Source organism: Eurosta solidaginis, chromosome 2, assembly GCF_040869045.1.
Source record: "Eurosta solidaginis isolate ZX-2024a chromosome 2, ASM4086904v1, whole genome shotgun sequence".
Classification (NCBI taxonomy): Eukaryota; Metazoa; Arthropoda; class Insecta; order Diptera; family Tephritidae; genus Eurosta; species Eurosta solidaginis.
The window spans coordinates 95,220,652-95,235,699 of NC_090320.1; the positions used below are offsets into that span (position 1 = coordinate 95,220,652).

General features: G+C 35.2%; 1 protein-coding gene across 3 annotated transcripts in view; it reads right to left on the reverse strand.

Moving 5' to 3' along the window:
* The window catches only part of TM9SF4 (transmembrane 9 superfamily protein member 4), an 884,035-nt gene that overhangs the window by 265,552 nt on the left and 603,435 nt on the right, over positions 1–15,048 (reverse strand). The window contains exon 12 of one of the 3 annotated variants that reach the window (XM_067766005.1): positions 13,898–14,984. The exons of the other annotated variants lie outside the window; for them this stretch is intronic. The gene's annotated coding sequence lies outside the window, so the exon portion shown is untranslated. Of the gene's footprint in view, positions 1–13,897; positions 14,985–15,048 lie in introns of those variants that run through there. 3 annotated transcript variants of the gene reach the window in all.

Here is a 15,048-nt window from a genome sequence, read left to right on the forward strand (position 1 = left end):
GTACTATTCATCACACTCCTCATCAATCTAGGGCGTTGATCAGACAATTAAATAAATGCGTTGGGCGCGTGCAATTTCTAAAAATGTGAGGCGTAGCATAACCTGATTAAGGTTCAGTTGAAATTTGACGCGTCTAACGCTTTTATTTAATTTTCTGATCAACGCCCTAGATTGATGAGCAGTGTGATGACTAGTACCTAGGACCTACCTAATTATTTGCTAAATAAATTAACCGGACAAAATAAAGATCGCTTGTAAAAAACCCAGGTCCGCCGTTTCAATTTAAGATCCACTTGCAGAACGGCAAGGCCGTGTTTTTAGCTCAGGGTTACTTTAAAAAACCCCTCGTGTGAAGTTAACTCTGAGTTAAAAGTTAACTTGTCGTTTTTTAATTGGTCCTTCATGTATTTTTAAAAAATATTTTGATATTGGGCTATATGCATAAAAGTGTTGTGTGTCCATTTCTTTAAAGAATTTTCTTAATGTTTGCTTTGAATTTTTCACAAATAGTTAAGTCACTTTACAGTAAAAATAAAATAATTCAAAAACAATTTTTAGGTTAAACGGTTTTATTGAAAACAGTACTTATATTGAGTAATAATAATACTAACGGCTAGAAAATAATTAGGTAGGTCCTAGGCACTAGTCATCACACTCCTCATCAATCTAGGGCGTTGATCAGACAATTAAATAAAAGCGTTAGACGCGTCAAATTTCAACTGAACCTTTATTTTATTGTCTGATCAACTCCCTAGATTGAGAGGAGTGTGATGACTAGTACCTAGGACCTACCTAATTATTTTCTAGCTTTTAGTGTTATTATTACTCAATGTAAGTATTGTTTTCAATAAAACCGTTTAACTTAAAATTTTTAAAAAAATTTTTTTTTAAGTTTTTAGTCTTTATTTAATAGGCAATTAATTTATTATTTATTATATTTTTATTATTTCTCATTCTATTTAGTTCATTTAGTGAATCATTGTTACAAGGACTTTTCCGGGATTTTTTTTCATGAAGTGTTCCAAATATGAGCCAAATAGGACCAAAAATACAATTTTTTTTTAATATCTCGATCCTTGCGTCACCTGGCGGCAATTTTTTTCACGTGTCGCTTTCTATTCATGTATGTATTATGTGTTCCAAATATGAGACTAATTGGACCACAAATACGATTTTTTTGAATATCTCGATCCATTCGTCACCTGACGGCGATTTTTTTCATGTGTCGCTTTCTATACATGTATGTATGTATTATGTGTGCCAAATATGAGCCAAATCGGACCACAAATACGATTTTTTTAAATATTTCGATCCATGCGCCACCTATCGGAGTTTTTTTTTTCATATTATTGCATTTTTATCGGGTTCCGAACTAAATTCCAAGTTTCAAGCTTGTAGCTTATCGGGAAGTTACTTAAATTTTAATTACAAAATTCTTTCACAACGGCCTGTCAAGTCAAGCTAAATAAAACCATTTACAAATTTTTCAACTTCCATAGTAAATTCATACAAAGTATAAGTGAATAACCAGTGGAGTAAAAAAATAAGAATTAAAGTTTTTATAGTAATAAATAAATAAAAATGTAAGGCGCGATAACCTCCGAAGAGATCTAAGGCCCAGCTTCTCTTCCAATTTGCGCCGTGCTCCTCTTGATTTTCCCTACAAATTGGCCGGACGGGACCTATGTACATGTTTTATGCCGACTCCGAACGGCATCTGCAAGGCAGATGAGTTTTCACTGAGAGCTTTTCATGACAGAAATACACCCGGAGCGCTTGCCAAACACTGCCGAGGGGCGACCCCGCTTAGAAAAATTTTCTTCTAATTTAAAAACCTTATTTCTAAAATTTTTGATGTTGCTTTGCCCGGGGTACGAACCCATACGGTGTGGTAGGCGGAGCACGCTACAATCACACCACGGTGGCCGCCAAGTATAGTAAAGTACATTAAAAAATTAAAGCATTTTCATTAAGCAAAATTTATAAAATAAAGATAAAAAGACAGCTTTGTATTTCCGCCAACCTTATCTTGTTGAGTATTACATGAGAATCAACACTATAATCAGCCTGCTTTAAATTAAATAATAACATCTCAGAAAATTAAAATTTTACGTAACCTTTTTTTAATTATTATATTCATTTGTTGTCTTCAAGATCTAGTTTGTTATTTTTGTATTTTACAAAAAAAAAAAAATAACAAACTCGGTCTTGAAGACAATAAATTAATATTAACTGGCATATTGCGATGGTACCATTTCGAAAACCGCCAACGTAATCATCATCAGGCAATTTCGTAATGTTATCAAAGGTTTCACTCAGATTCGAACCGCGAATCACACGGTGAAACTGCAGTTGAATATTCAATTATTATAAACCGGTGTTAAGCTCATGAATTCTTAATAATAAATATAAATTGAACACACCATTAAACAAACAAACGACAATAAATTAATATAGTAATTAATTATTTATAGACAAGTAAAACCAAATACAACATCAGTTACATTTTTTTACAATAAAATGTTCAATATATACCGAACCACAACACCAATAAAACCTAGTGACAAATATATATATATATATATTTTTTAAATAAATAAAATTTATTTGAGTAAAAAAAAGCAGGTAATCGGACTTTAGTAGCTTTTCGTATACACATAGCTTTCGATAACATAATGTTAGCAAGGTAATAGGGTCTACACATGGTGCGAATCGCCAGTACACGCATTGACTAGCCGTCGAAATCAAACTCATTTTGAATTCCACGAGTCGGCCACCCACTCAGCATTTAGGTGATTAAATTTTGAATTTCCCTACATATCAATACAATTTAATTACTCTTTCTGGCTAAATAATGAGTTATCATACCATTGAACTAAAGGAGTAATCGAATAAGAATACTTTTGATGATCAACAACTGAAAATCATTTTTCGATAAATTTTTGGAATCATTTTTGAAGTCCTTTGATGATTAAATTTTAATATTTCATAAAAATCAACAAAAAGAATAGTCAAATATGCTTACCTACCTTTCGATGAACAAAAATTGAATATAGTTTTTCAATCACATTTTGGAATCATATTTGAATCAAAATTTATAATCATTTTTCATTCAGCCTTCTGAATCTTTTATGAATATATTTCTTGACTGAATAATGAATTTTATACTTGTTAAAATTTTACTTTTTATTAAAAATCTTATTTGTTTCACATACAAATATTTTTTTTCAATCATGAAGCTAAGAAAAAATATATAAAAATTTTATTATTTATACAAAAGATATTCTTCAAGATAAAAAATAATGTAAATACTGCTCGTGACCGAAGATTTCCCCAACCATCTCTCCACCCTCGGCTTCCCATAAAATACATAATGGTTGGACAATACAAAGGTTGTGAGCTATTTGAACCCCAGGTAAGTGAAACTATCTTGACATATCTGGATACGGCTTCAACATCCCGTATCGTACCTATCCGTATTTTAAGATGAAAGACGATAATAGCTGATGTTGGATGTTGCAGTCGCAGGTTGTATATTGGTCAAGTTTGTTTGCGAGTTACCTGTGGTTCGAATAGTTCACTTCCGCATGCTTTCTTCCCCTGATGAAATATATAAGATTATTATGTAGTATCTTATTTTGATTGAGATATGAAGAATACATGCATGATAATCGCATTCAAAAATTATTCAAAAATCTCAACCAAAACGATTGAAATATGTTCACGAATATGACTGTGAAAAGCAGTCAAATATTACTCTAAAACTATTAAAGCTCAATTTTACAATGATATCAAATATGAATAAAAAGCGTTTCGAAATAGGAGACATAAATGATTATTCTAGAATAATCACATTTAGAATACATTTTTCTCCCGACGATACATTAATTTTCGAACAGAAAATGCTTTTAAATTTGAACGTTTTTAATCGTCTTGGGGCATGATATTTATATATTTTTTGTTCAAAATTTTCAAAAAATGCTGGATATTATACATTTCATTTTTTTATATTGAATTTACATTTAACAATCCAAAAATTTAGATATTCCAGCTTGTTCGTTAATTTTGTGTTTTTTTTTTGTTTGTTTATCTGATGCTTACTATTCCAGCTTGTTCGTTAGTACCAAAAGAGTAATTAAAAGCAAAAATTATTCGATCGGTCAATAGTCCGTGAACTCTCCAAATATACGTATAGGTATATGACCAAAAAAAAAAACCAAAAAAACAATTTTTATTATTTTAAGTAAATGTTGCGTTTCATATGTAGTATGTATATTCGTGCCCAATTAAAATTATAACCTCTAACCTCAGAGTTTTCGCGAATTTTGCACACATTTTTAAAATAAAATTGAAAGCTTCTGGGTTAGACCTTGATACATATTTTTATTGAGAAATAGAATTGAAAAGAAAAATTGCTGGAAATTGGAAAAAATACCTAGATGTACACTAGACTGGATCGAAAAAAAAGTTGCTAATGTCCGCCCCTAAATTTGAAGATTATGTTGAGAGGGTTCCGGTTTTTTTTTTTTTTTTTAGATCCTTCGAAATACAGCCGAAAAGGTTCTTTCGTTGTAACTTGGTTATTTGACGTCCGATTTTTAAAATTGATATGCCATTATTTTGGCCTTGAGAAGCTTCACATTTCCGTTTAATGTCCTTTTAAGCTATGAAGTCGTTTTCACATTATTAGGCCAGATTTTACCCCCCTAATGTATGCTTGTTTCCTTACCAAACGAAAGTACTTAAAAATTCAAGAAAATGTTGATTTGAAACCATATTACTAAAATAGTAAACAAAGAAGTTATAGCACTTTCAATATTTGTTGCAACTGTTATTTTATCTGATTCTTATTATACCTAGACCTGAAACTCATGATATTTTTGGAGGAAAAATTGCAGGGTTTGCATTGAAAAGTTAATAAAGATATGCCAAATATCATGAATAGGGGAAGTCAAAGTAAATAAGTGAGTCAAACCTGTTGTTTCGTATTTATAATAATAACGCTATGCGACAAAATCAACTTTTTTTCTGGGTATTGGACAAAACCCACTTTTTTGTAGAGATTGAAGCTTAAGTAAACAAAGTACTATCTCCGTTTTTCGAACTTAGCCTCCAAAAAATAGATATCGGCTTACAAAGTTCGAAGTTCGAAATTCTACATTTCGAAATTTTATTTTTTTGTTAAAGCGTTCAGCAAATTGAAGAAGTAAAAATGTAAACAGCTGTTATACTAAACTTATCAAAAAAAGAATTCAGCCCTTCAAATAAGGGAAAAAAGCGGACCACGCCCACATTTTTACTTTTTCAATTTGCTGAACGCGTTAACAAAAAAATAAAATTTCGAAATTTAGAATTTCGAACTTCGTAAGCCGATATCTATTTTTTGGAGGCTAAGTTCGAAAAACGGAGATAGTACTTTGTTTACTTAAGCCTCAATCTCTACAAAAAAGTGAGTTTTGTCTAATACCTAGAAAAAAAGTAGATTTTGTCGCATAGAGTTATTATTATAAATACGAAACAACAGGTTCACTTATTTACTTCGACTTCCCCTATTCATGATATTTGGCATATCTTTATTAACTTTTCAATACAAACCCAGCCATTTTTCCTCCAAAAATATCATGAGTTTCAGGTCTAGGTATAGCTGTGTTTTTTTTACACGTAAACGTATATACGCTTAAACTTTATATGGACTGCTAAGCGTCAAACTTTAAATACACCTCTGAAATTGCTGCGCATAAAATGTGTACTACTAAATTTCAATACACATTATACTCTGATGTAACTGAAATATGTGTTTTTGTTTCACCCTCTACACTAATCCTATGTATTCTATGTGTGCCCACAATTCATCGCAACTGATTTAGCTATATGTTATACCCTATGGCCTTCAGAGGGTTATTTCTCCGCTTTTCGGTACACCCTGTGGCTGTAGCTAGTTATTTAACCACTGCCGCTAGATGGGTCTCCTAAGCATTATCTAAGCCAGGATAGGCGTTTTTTCACGCGCAAACGTAAACGTATACGCGTGTATAAAAAAACACGGCTTATAATAAGAATCAGGTAAAATAACAGTTGCAATAAATATTAAAAGTGCTATAACTTCTTTGTTTATTATTTTAGTAATATGGTTTCAAAGCAACATTTTCTTGAATTTTTAAGTACTTTCGTTTGGTAAGGAAAAAAGCAGGTGAGTAAAATTTTGTTAGCTGACCTAATCATGTGAATACGACTTTATAGCTTAAAAGGACATTAAACGGAAATGTGAAGCTTCTCAAGGCCAAAATAATGACATATCAATTTTAAAAATCGAACGTCAAATAACCAAGTTATAACGAAAAAACCTTTTCGTCTGTATTTCGAAGGATACAAAAAAAATAAAAAAAAAATTTCCGAAACCCTTTCAACATAATCTTTAAATTTAGGGGCGGACATTAGCAATTGTTTTTTTTTTTGTATGGGGACCAACCCAGTCTAATGTACACATATGCTCGTTAGGGTATGTCGATATGAAACCCGGCTACTAAAAGTGTCATAACTTTTTTAAATTAGGTTTTACGAAAAATTGTTATATAACAATAAATTATGGAAAAAGATCACAGAATACGAAAATGTACATTTAAAGTCCAAACTTTTCAATTTCGGTCCACTGTGCGACGTCATGGTCATCGTTGACCGGGATAAAATATCATGGGCTATAAAATCATTCTAACCCTATAAATCGGCGGGACCGGATGGTGTGATACCGGCTATGTTACAAGCCGCTTGTGACGAACTGATACCACATCTACATGGCATCTTCTCAAGATGCCTACAAGATGGGTATGTACCCGAAGCCTGGAGAAATGTACGGGTGGTTTTCATTCCTAAGCAGGAAAACTTAACCACCCGGAAGCCAAAGACTATAGACCAATAAGCCTCTCCTCCTTTATCCTTAAAACACTGGAGAGACTTATCGATGTACATATTAGAAGCAGTGCCAATCTCTGGCAGATGGATGCAGCTCAGCAAGCACACCAAAAAGGCAAGTCAGTTGAAAGTGCCCTCCATGAGACAGTCAGTGCCATCGAGAACTCACTGAACTGCAAGGAGTACACGCTAGCAGCTTTCCTCGACATTGAGGGCGCTTTCAACAACGTGCAGAAGGAGGCCATCTGCAAGGCTCTTAAACGATATGGAACCCAAAGCTCTATAGTTGCATGGATCGATTCTATGCTTAGGTGTAGAGTTGTCAACGCGACTTTAGGGACTGGTTCTATTGGCAAAATGACCACCAGAGGCACCCCCAAGGCGGGGTGCTATCGCCTCTTCTCTGGATACTGGTGGTCAACGAAATTCTAGAAATCTGTTGGAGAAAAGGAAGAAAGGTAGTTGCGTACGCCGATGACTTAGTGATTCTTATCAAAGGCAAATTCTTGCCAGCTATCAGCGAACTCATGGAAACGGCAATTTGCGACATTTCGCAATGAGCAAGGCCAAATGGGCTGGGGTAAACCCAAAAAAACCCGAACTTGTCGTGTTCACGACAAAGACAAAGATACTCTCCTTTAACTTACCGAGGCTAAACGGCACAACGTTAAACCCATCTTCGGAAGCGAAATATCTTGGAGTTATACTCGTTCCAAATTAAGCTGGAGAAGGAACGTTGAGATGAGATCAAAGACAGCTATAACAGCATACTACGCCTGCAAGAGGGCTTTTGGGCGGAACCGGGGACTGGCACCACATATCATTCATGGTATGTACAGCACAGTCATTCGACCGATACTAACATTTGGAGTTCTGGTCTGGTGGAAGGCGCTAGACAAAAAGAGTAAACAACAGGATCGGGAAGATACAAAGGTTGGCATGCCTGGGAATGTCAGGCGCCATGAGAAGCGCACCTCAGGGAGCGCTAAATGTAATCTTTCACTTGACGCCTCTACAAGTCTTCGTGCAGGGATTAGCCGCTAGAGGTGCTCTACGACTAAGAGAATCCAACATGTGGAAAACAGCTAAGCACAGACACGCGACGATTCTGGACGATATGACGAAGGGGCAATTCAACGGAATAATAATCGACCTAACATCCAAAACAGACCACACCACAGGGGTTTTGGACTTCCAGGTTCAGAACATACGATATCCTTCAAGGGAGGAATGGGAAGTAGGTATAGACCACGGCAGGGGCATCACAATATACACCGACGGCTCGAAAATGGAAAAGGGAACTGGAGCTGGGATGCACTCAACAAATCTACAGTTAAGCCAATAATTCCGATTTCCTGACGCATGCGGTGTATTCCAAACCGAGTTCTATGATATAGACAGAGCGCAAAGCTGCTCCAAGATAGTGCGGTCTCCAACGCCGACGTAACATTCTTTTTTGTCAGCCAAGCCGCCTTAGGAGCCTCTCTGGCTTCTATAAGTCATCTCAATGCCTCCCTTTGCTGGGTGCCTGCGCACAGCGGGATTGAAGGGAATGAACTCGCGGATGATATGGCTAGGAAAGGTTCCGACTTAGACCTTGCTTGGATCGGAAAGGCACCAGCTTCCTTCTCAAACTACGGGCGTCATCACAGGTCAATGTGCTATCGCACCAATGCTTCGATGGTGGCGAATACCAACAAGCTCCCTCTGCAGAAACTGTCAGGATGAGGAGGAAGAGGAGTCGATCTACCACTTTCTCTGCCGATGTCCGGCGCTTCAAATAAGAAGGCTCAGATTTCTGGGCTCACGCTTCTTCGACAGCCTGGCAAAGGTTGGAAAGGTGGACGTCTCGCTTCTTCTTGGGTTCATCAGGGAAAGCAAGTTGTTCGTTGAGGACCACTAGGAGGTAATGGGGCTAAACGAATTTCCCGCTCCCTGTACTTACTGAGGGCACTCACAATGGACAAAAATGTCTCCGAGTGGAAGTGTGGGTAACACTCACGCACGCCCTCCTAACGTAACCTAACCTACGGCGCGGGTGTACAGGTAGATGATGTCAATGTCGTGAGCATACGCCACTAACGCTTGTCTGTTTATTTATTATTTACATCGTCATCGAAAGAAGACTTTAGTGAATGAAAATCACAGGATTTTCAGAGATTTATGTTGATAACCTTTACATTAATATATAAAGAGAAATACTTTTAATTTCTTATATTAAAGGAATATATAATCAATAATTCTGCATCTTCAATTTTCAAAAACACCTACTGTTGGGACTGTGTCTGTTTATACAAAGTGCTGTATAAACACAGATAAGATCATGATACAAAAAATGGAGGCAGTTCCATATAGTGTGACGTTAGCCACTTAACTTTTGCAGGGACAATGACAATTTCACCAAAAAACAAGCTACCAGATTGAAAAATGTTAAGAATCTTTCTAATTTTGATGGATTTCATATTAACGAATACGATTAAATTACTTTCATAGTTATTTTAAACAAAAAAGAAAAAAAATTAGCCCCATGCCTTGGAAATATTTTAATACGAAATATCAGCCTAGAAAAGAAGCTTTTTAATAAGTTTTTCGAGCTCCCGAAAATTGTTTTGGTGGGAGAAACATGGATCCAAGTATGCAAAGCAAGGGAATTTTTGCCTTCTTAAGTGACCGTACGTTTGCTCAGAACATTTTGACAAAACATACACGTTTGTCAATGGCTTGCTCAAAAGAGTAAACCGACACCGCAATTTCTTCATAAATTGGCTGCAAGTCCAAAATTTTTATTTTTTTATTTATTGTATAATTCAAGCGTTGCGCTTTAGGAGGGAATCGTTAAACCATCTTTTAGGGAGAACATTACCCTGTAGCTCTGCAGGTTAGCCACTAGTTATGAGAGTGTTTTTGCGCATTGTACTAGGGGTCACCTTGGGGAAGCCCCACCTATACACATTCTGTGCCTTTTTAGCATTGACATAGATGTACGGACTTTGGAGTTACACTTTTTCTCAACATGCCTTGAGAAATATCCACCGATAATAGGGCCATGCTAGAACAATAGGATTTTTCGTGTATTTTTTCTGTCTAGGGATCAAGCTGCCATAAAGATATGAGTCGTTAACCAACGTATGAGTCATTATCAACTATATTCCAATAAAATTGCATGTTTTACTGTATTTGATATATATGCACATAAATCGTGCTAAAGCATATTATTATTGTCAGAGATGACCATTGCGTTTTCATCCTAAAGGAAATTTCCATCTCGAAAAACTACAATTTCGCCTTAAACAGTTACGGTTCTTTCGTTGGCAACGCTTCTGACGCAACAACAAACATTATGAAACTTCAAAAATCCCCAAATACGTCAAAAAATTTTGAGTGGAACTACCTTCTTTTTTGTATCATGGATAAGACCATTTTTTGATTCGAAAGTCATATTTTGTTTTTTAAACAAATAAAAAATTGGGTTCGGGATATGTATTTCGTTGTTGTAAGAAAAGTCATTGCTTACTCGCACCTGACTCAATATTCAAAACAAACTGCTTTTAATTGAATTTTTTCGAGATTGCCACAAGTTAAAAATTATTCTTGTTACAAAATTAAGGCCTTGCACAAGGTCTCCTATTAGCAGTATGTGGTATGCTTTAACCGAATTGTATATTGGAAATCATGAAAACAACTAAAATCTAAAAATTTTACATGAATACGACACTATTGGGAATTGCACATTTATTTTATTCATGTGGCCTTTTTCGGAAGATAAATGGTTTTCTGTTTAACAAATGTAAAAAGTCTAAATTAATTGCCAAATTTTGTATTACAATCAGACATTAATGTATTACTGTCCTAAATTAAAATACGATACTAAACGTACATCATTGTACCAACATTGTCATACGAACGAATAGTCACGTAATCTTTTTTGATAAGTTTGCCGTTTCAATGGCGAAATACGTAATTCGAGCCCTTATTCTAATATATTTGGCTTACTTCACTTCCATCGGCTCATTATTCACGCTTCCATACGATTGCAAGAGTTGTAAGTTCGCTCAGTTAGTTGAAAACGTTGATTAAAATGGCGAACGATTTCGAAAAGGTGTTTGTTCATTTCTTTTAAATATTTGATAACATTAATCTGCAGCTTAAGGGTAAATCTCTTACATTTTTGACCCTTCTTTTTAATTAACTGTGTTAAAAAGATAACTTGCCGTCCTGCAAGTGGGGCCTTAATTTTTTAAATTTCTGTTCAGTATTGTGTTTAAAGCTTAATCACCGTAATAACATGAGGCGAAAACAGTAAAAGCGAAGAGTAAAGTTAAAAAAGATAGAAGAAAAATCGAAATTAACGTTTCGGTATGATCTAATATAGAAATGTCAGTGTCCGGATGTTTATGCTTTTAAATCTTAGGACGCGTGGAGACGCGGCCACTTGCATTATAATTTATTATTACCCAGGGAATGTAAATAGTTTGGAACCCAAACATTGACCCGCACTAACAAGCAGATGAGATTTGCAAATTGCAAAGTTTCCTATAATAAACGCAAGTATGTATACAAGCTTATATATCTTGTTTTATTCGACTGTATGGCAAATTTTAGTTCTTTGAGAAAAAAATTTAAAGTTTGGTCAATTATTGTTCTATAACTAACAATAGCTGTGATCTTTTGCCAGCTAGCTTGTAAATGTCTTTCAAGTGTCTTATATTCTTATAATTTTCATAAGCTTCACAACACTGCTTTTAACTATCAAAGCAAAGCAAAGCAAAACAAGAAATATTGGATTTGCTGCAAAATATAATTTAATAACGATAAATAATTACTAACTGTGCAATTGTGGACTCACTTGTAATAATGTATAAAGTGGAAAATCGTCCTCAGAAGGCTCTAAAATAAGACGAACCCTAAAATATAAAATAACCAACAAATCGCATCTTATTTCAACGTATGCCCACCAGATAATGCTTAAGTTTTTCCTTCCCAGCTATATATCACTTAAAATATATGGAGTTTTTTCTATCGTGGTTCCAACAATCCGTTTTTAAACAGGAAAGTGAAAGCAGTTGTCCAATGGTATGATGTCATTGTTTAACACAGTGCAAACACAGTAGCGATTAGTCTCTGTGGCGAAACGAACTTTCGCTTCGTAATAGAGAATGTTGCGCTGAGTGTGAGGTTTGAAATGTACATTTTTAAACGATTTTATTTAGGTTGACTTGACAGACTGCACGGCCAGCGCGAATTATGTAATTAAAATTTAAGTACAAGCTTGAAACTTGGAATATAGTTGTGAAACCCGACAACAATGCAATAATAAGAAAAAATCGCCGATAGGTGGCGCAAGGATCGAGGTATTCACAAAAATCGTATTTGTGGTCTGATTTCGCTCATATTTGGAACACATAATACATACAAGAATAGAAAGCGACCTATGAAAATAATCGCCGCTAGGTGGCGCTTGGATCGAGATATTCACAAAAATCGTATTTGTGGTCCGAATTGGCTCATATTTGGAAAACATAATACATACATGAATAGAAAGCGACGTATGAAAAAAATTGCCGCTAGGTGGCGCAAGGATCGAGATATTCACAAAAATTCTATTTGTGGTCCGATTTGGCTCATATTTGGAAAACATAAGACATACAAGAATAGAAAGCGACCTATGAAAAAAATCGCCGCTAGGTGGCGCTTGGATCGAGATATTCACAAAAATCGTATTTGTGGTCCGAATTGGCTCATATTTGGAAACCATAATACATACATGAATAGAAAGCGACGTATGAAAAAAATTGCCGCTAGGTGGTGCAAGGAACGAGATATTCACAAAAATTCTATTTGTGGTCTGATTTGGCTCATATTTGGAAAACATAATACATGCAAGAATACACAGCAACCTATGAAAAAAATCGCCGCTAGGTGGCGCAAGGATCCGGATATTCACAAAAATCGTATTTGTGGTCCGATTTAGCTCATATTTGGAACACATAATACATCCAAGAATAGAAAGCGACCTATGAAAAAAATCGCTAGGTGGCGCTTGGATCGAGATATTCACAAACATCGTATTTGTGGTTCGATTTGGCTCATATTTGGGACACATAATACATATATGAATAGAAAGCGACGTATGAACAAAATTGCCGCTAGGTGGCGCAAGGATCGAGATATTCACAAAAATTCTATTTGTGGTCCGACTTGGCTAATATTTGGAACACATAATACATACAAGAATATAAAGCGACCTATGAAAAAAAATCGCCGTTAGGTGGCGCAAGCATCCGGGTATTCACAAAAATCGTATTTGTGGTCCGATTTCGCTCATATTTGGAACACATAATACATACAAGAATAAAAAGCGACCTATGAAAAAAATCGCCGCTAGGTGGCGCAAGGATCCGAATATTCACAAACATCGTATTTGTCGTCCGATTTCGCTCATATTTGGAACACATAATACATACGTGAATAGAAAGCGACCTATGAAAAAAAACGCCGCTAGTTGGCGCATGGATCGAGATATTTACAAAAATCGTATTTGTGGTCCGATTTGGCTCATATTTGGAACACATAATACATACATGAATAGAAAGCGACCTATGAAAAAAATCGCCGCTAGGTGGCGCAAGGATCGACATATTCACAAAAATCGTATTTGTGGTCCGATTTTGCTCGTATTTGGAAATCATATTTGACATACAGAAATAGAAACCGCTTTAGTAAATAAAATAAATTTAAAAAAAATTTTAAGTTAAACGGTTTTATTGAAAGCAATACTTACATTAAGTAGTAATAATACTAAAAGATAGAAAATAATTAGGTAGGTCCTAGGTACTAGTCATCACACTCCTTATCAATCTAGGGCGTTGATCAGACAATTAAATAAAAGCGTTGGGCGCGTGAAATTTCTAAAAATGTGAGGCGTAGCATAAGCTGATTAAGGTTCAGTTGGTCTTACTTATGACTATCAATAGAAATTTGACGCGTCCAACGCTTTTATTTGTCTGATCAACGCCCTAGATTGATGAGGATTGTGATGACTAGTACCTAGGACCTACCTAATTATTTGCTAAATAAAGAAACTGAACAAAATAAAGATAGCTTGTAAAAAACCTAGGTCCGCCGTTTTAATTCAAGATCCATTTGCAGAACGGCAAGGCTTTGTTTTTAGCTCAGGGTTACTTAAAAAAACCCCTCGTGTGAGGTTAACTCTGAGTTAAAAGTTATATTATGCATAAAAGTGTTGTGTGTCCATTGCTTTAAAGAATTTTCTTAATGTTTGCTTTGAATTTTTCATAAATAGTTAGGTCACCTTACAGTAAAAATAAAATAATTCAACAAAAATTTTTAGGTTAAACGGTTTTATTGAAAACAGTACTTATATGGAGTAATAAGAATACTAACGGCTAGAAAATAATTAGGTAGTTCCTAGGTACTAGTCATCACACCCTTCATCAATCTAGGGCGTTGATCAGAAAATTAAATACAAGCGTTGGGCGCGTGGAATTTCTAAAAACATGAGGCGTAGCATAATCTGATTAAGGCTCAGTTGGCCTTACTTATGACTATCAATAGAAATTTGGCGCGTCCAACGCTTTTATTTTGTGTGATCAACGCCCTAGATTGATGAGGAGTGTGATAACTAGTACATAGGACCTACCTAATTATTTTATAGCTTTTAGTACTTTTATTACTCAATGTAAGTATTGTTTTCAATAAAACCGTTTAACTTAAATTTTTTATCCAGAGAAATGCCAACATCTTGGATGAATGTACTACTTGTCTCTGCTGAGTTCATAGTATTCAAGCACTCATCAATACGTTCCTCATTTTCTGGAGTTATTTCGTCTAATATGTAATCTAGCTCATTTACAGAGTCATCATCGTCAAAATCGCTGTCATTCGGTCCAATCACTGATTCCATCAACTTATTTATCTCTTCATCACTTATGGAGCTCAAGCTAAATTTTGTTTGTCTCTGTTCCAGAGGCCAATCCCCTATATTCCGCCTTTTTCCTGCATTTAGGAGTCGCTTGCGTCGATCAGATATATTTTCAAGATTATCTGCAATGATTCTATAACACAGGGAAAGAATATGAAAAACTGACTTCCACTAAAAAATTAGAAATTTTTTTATGT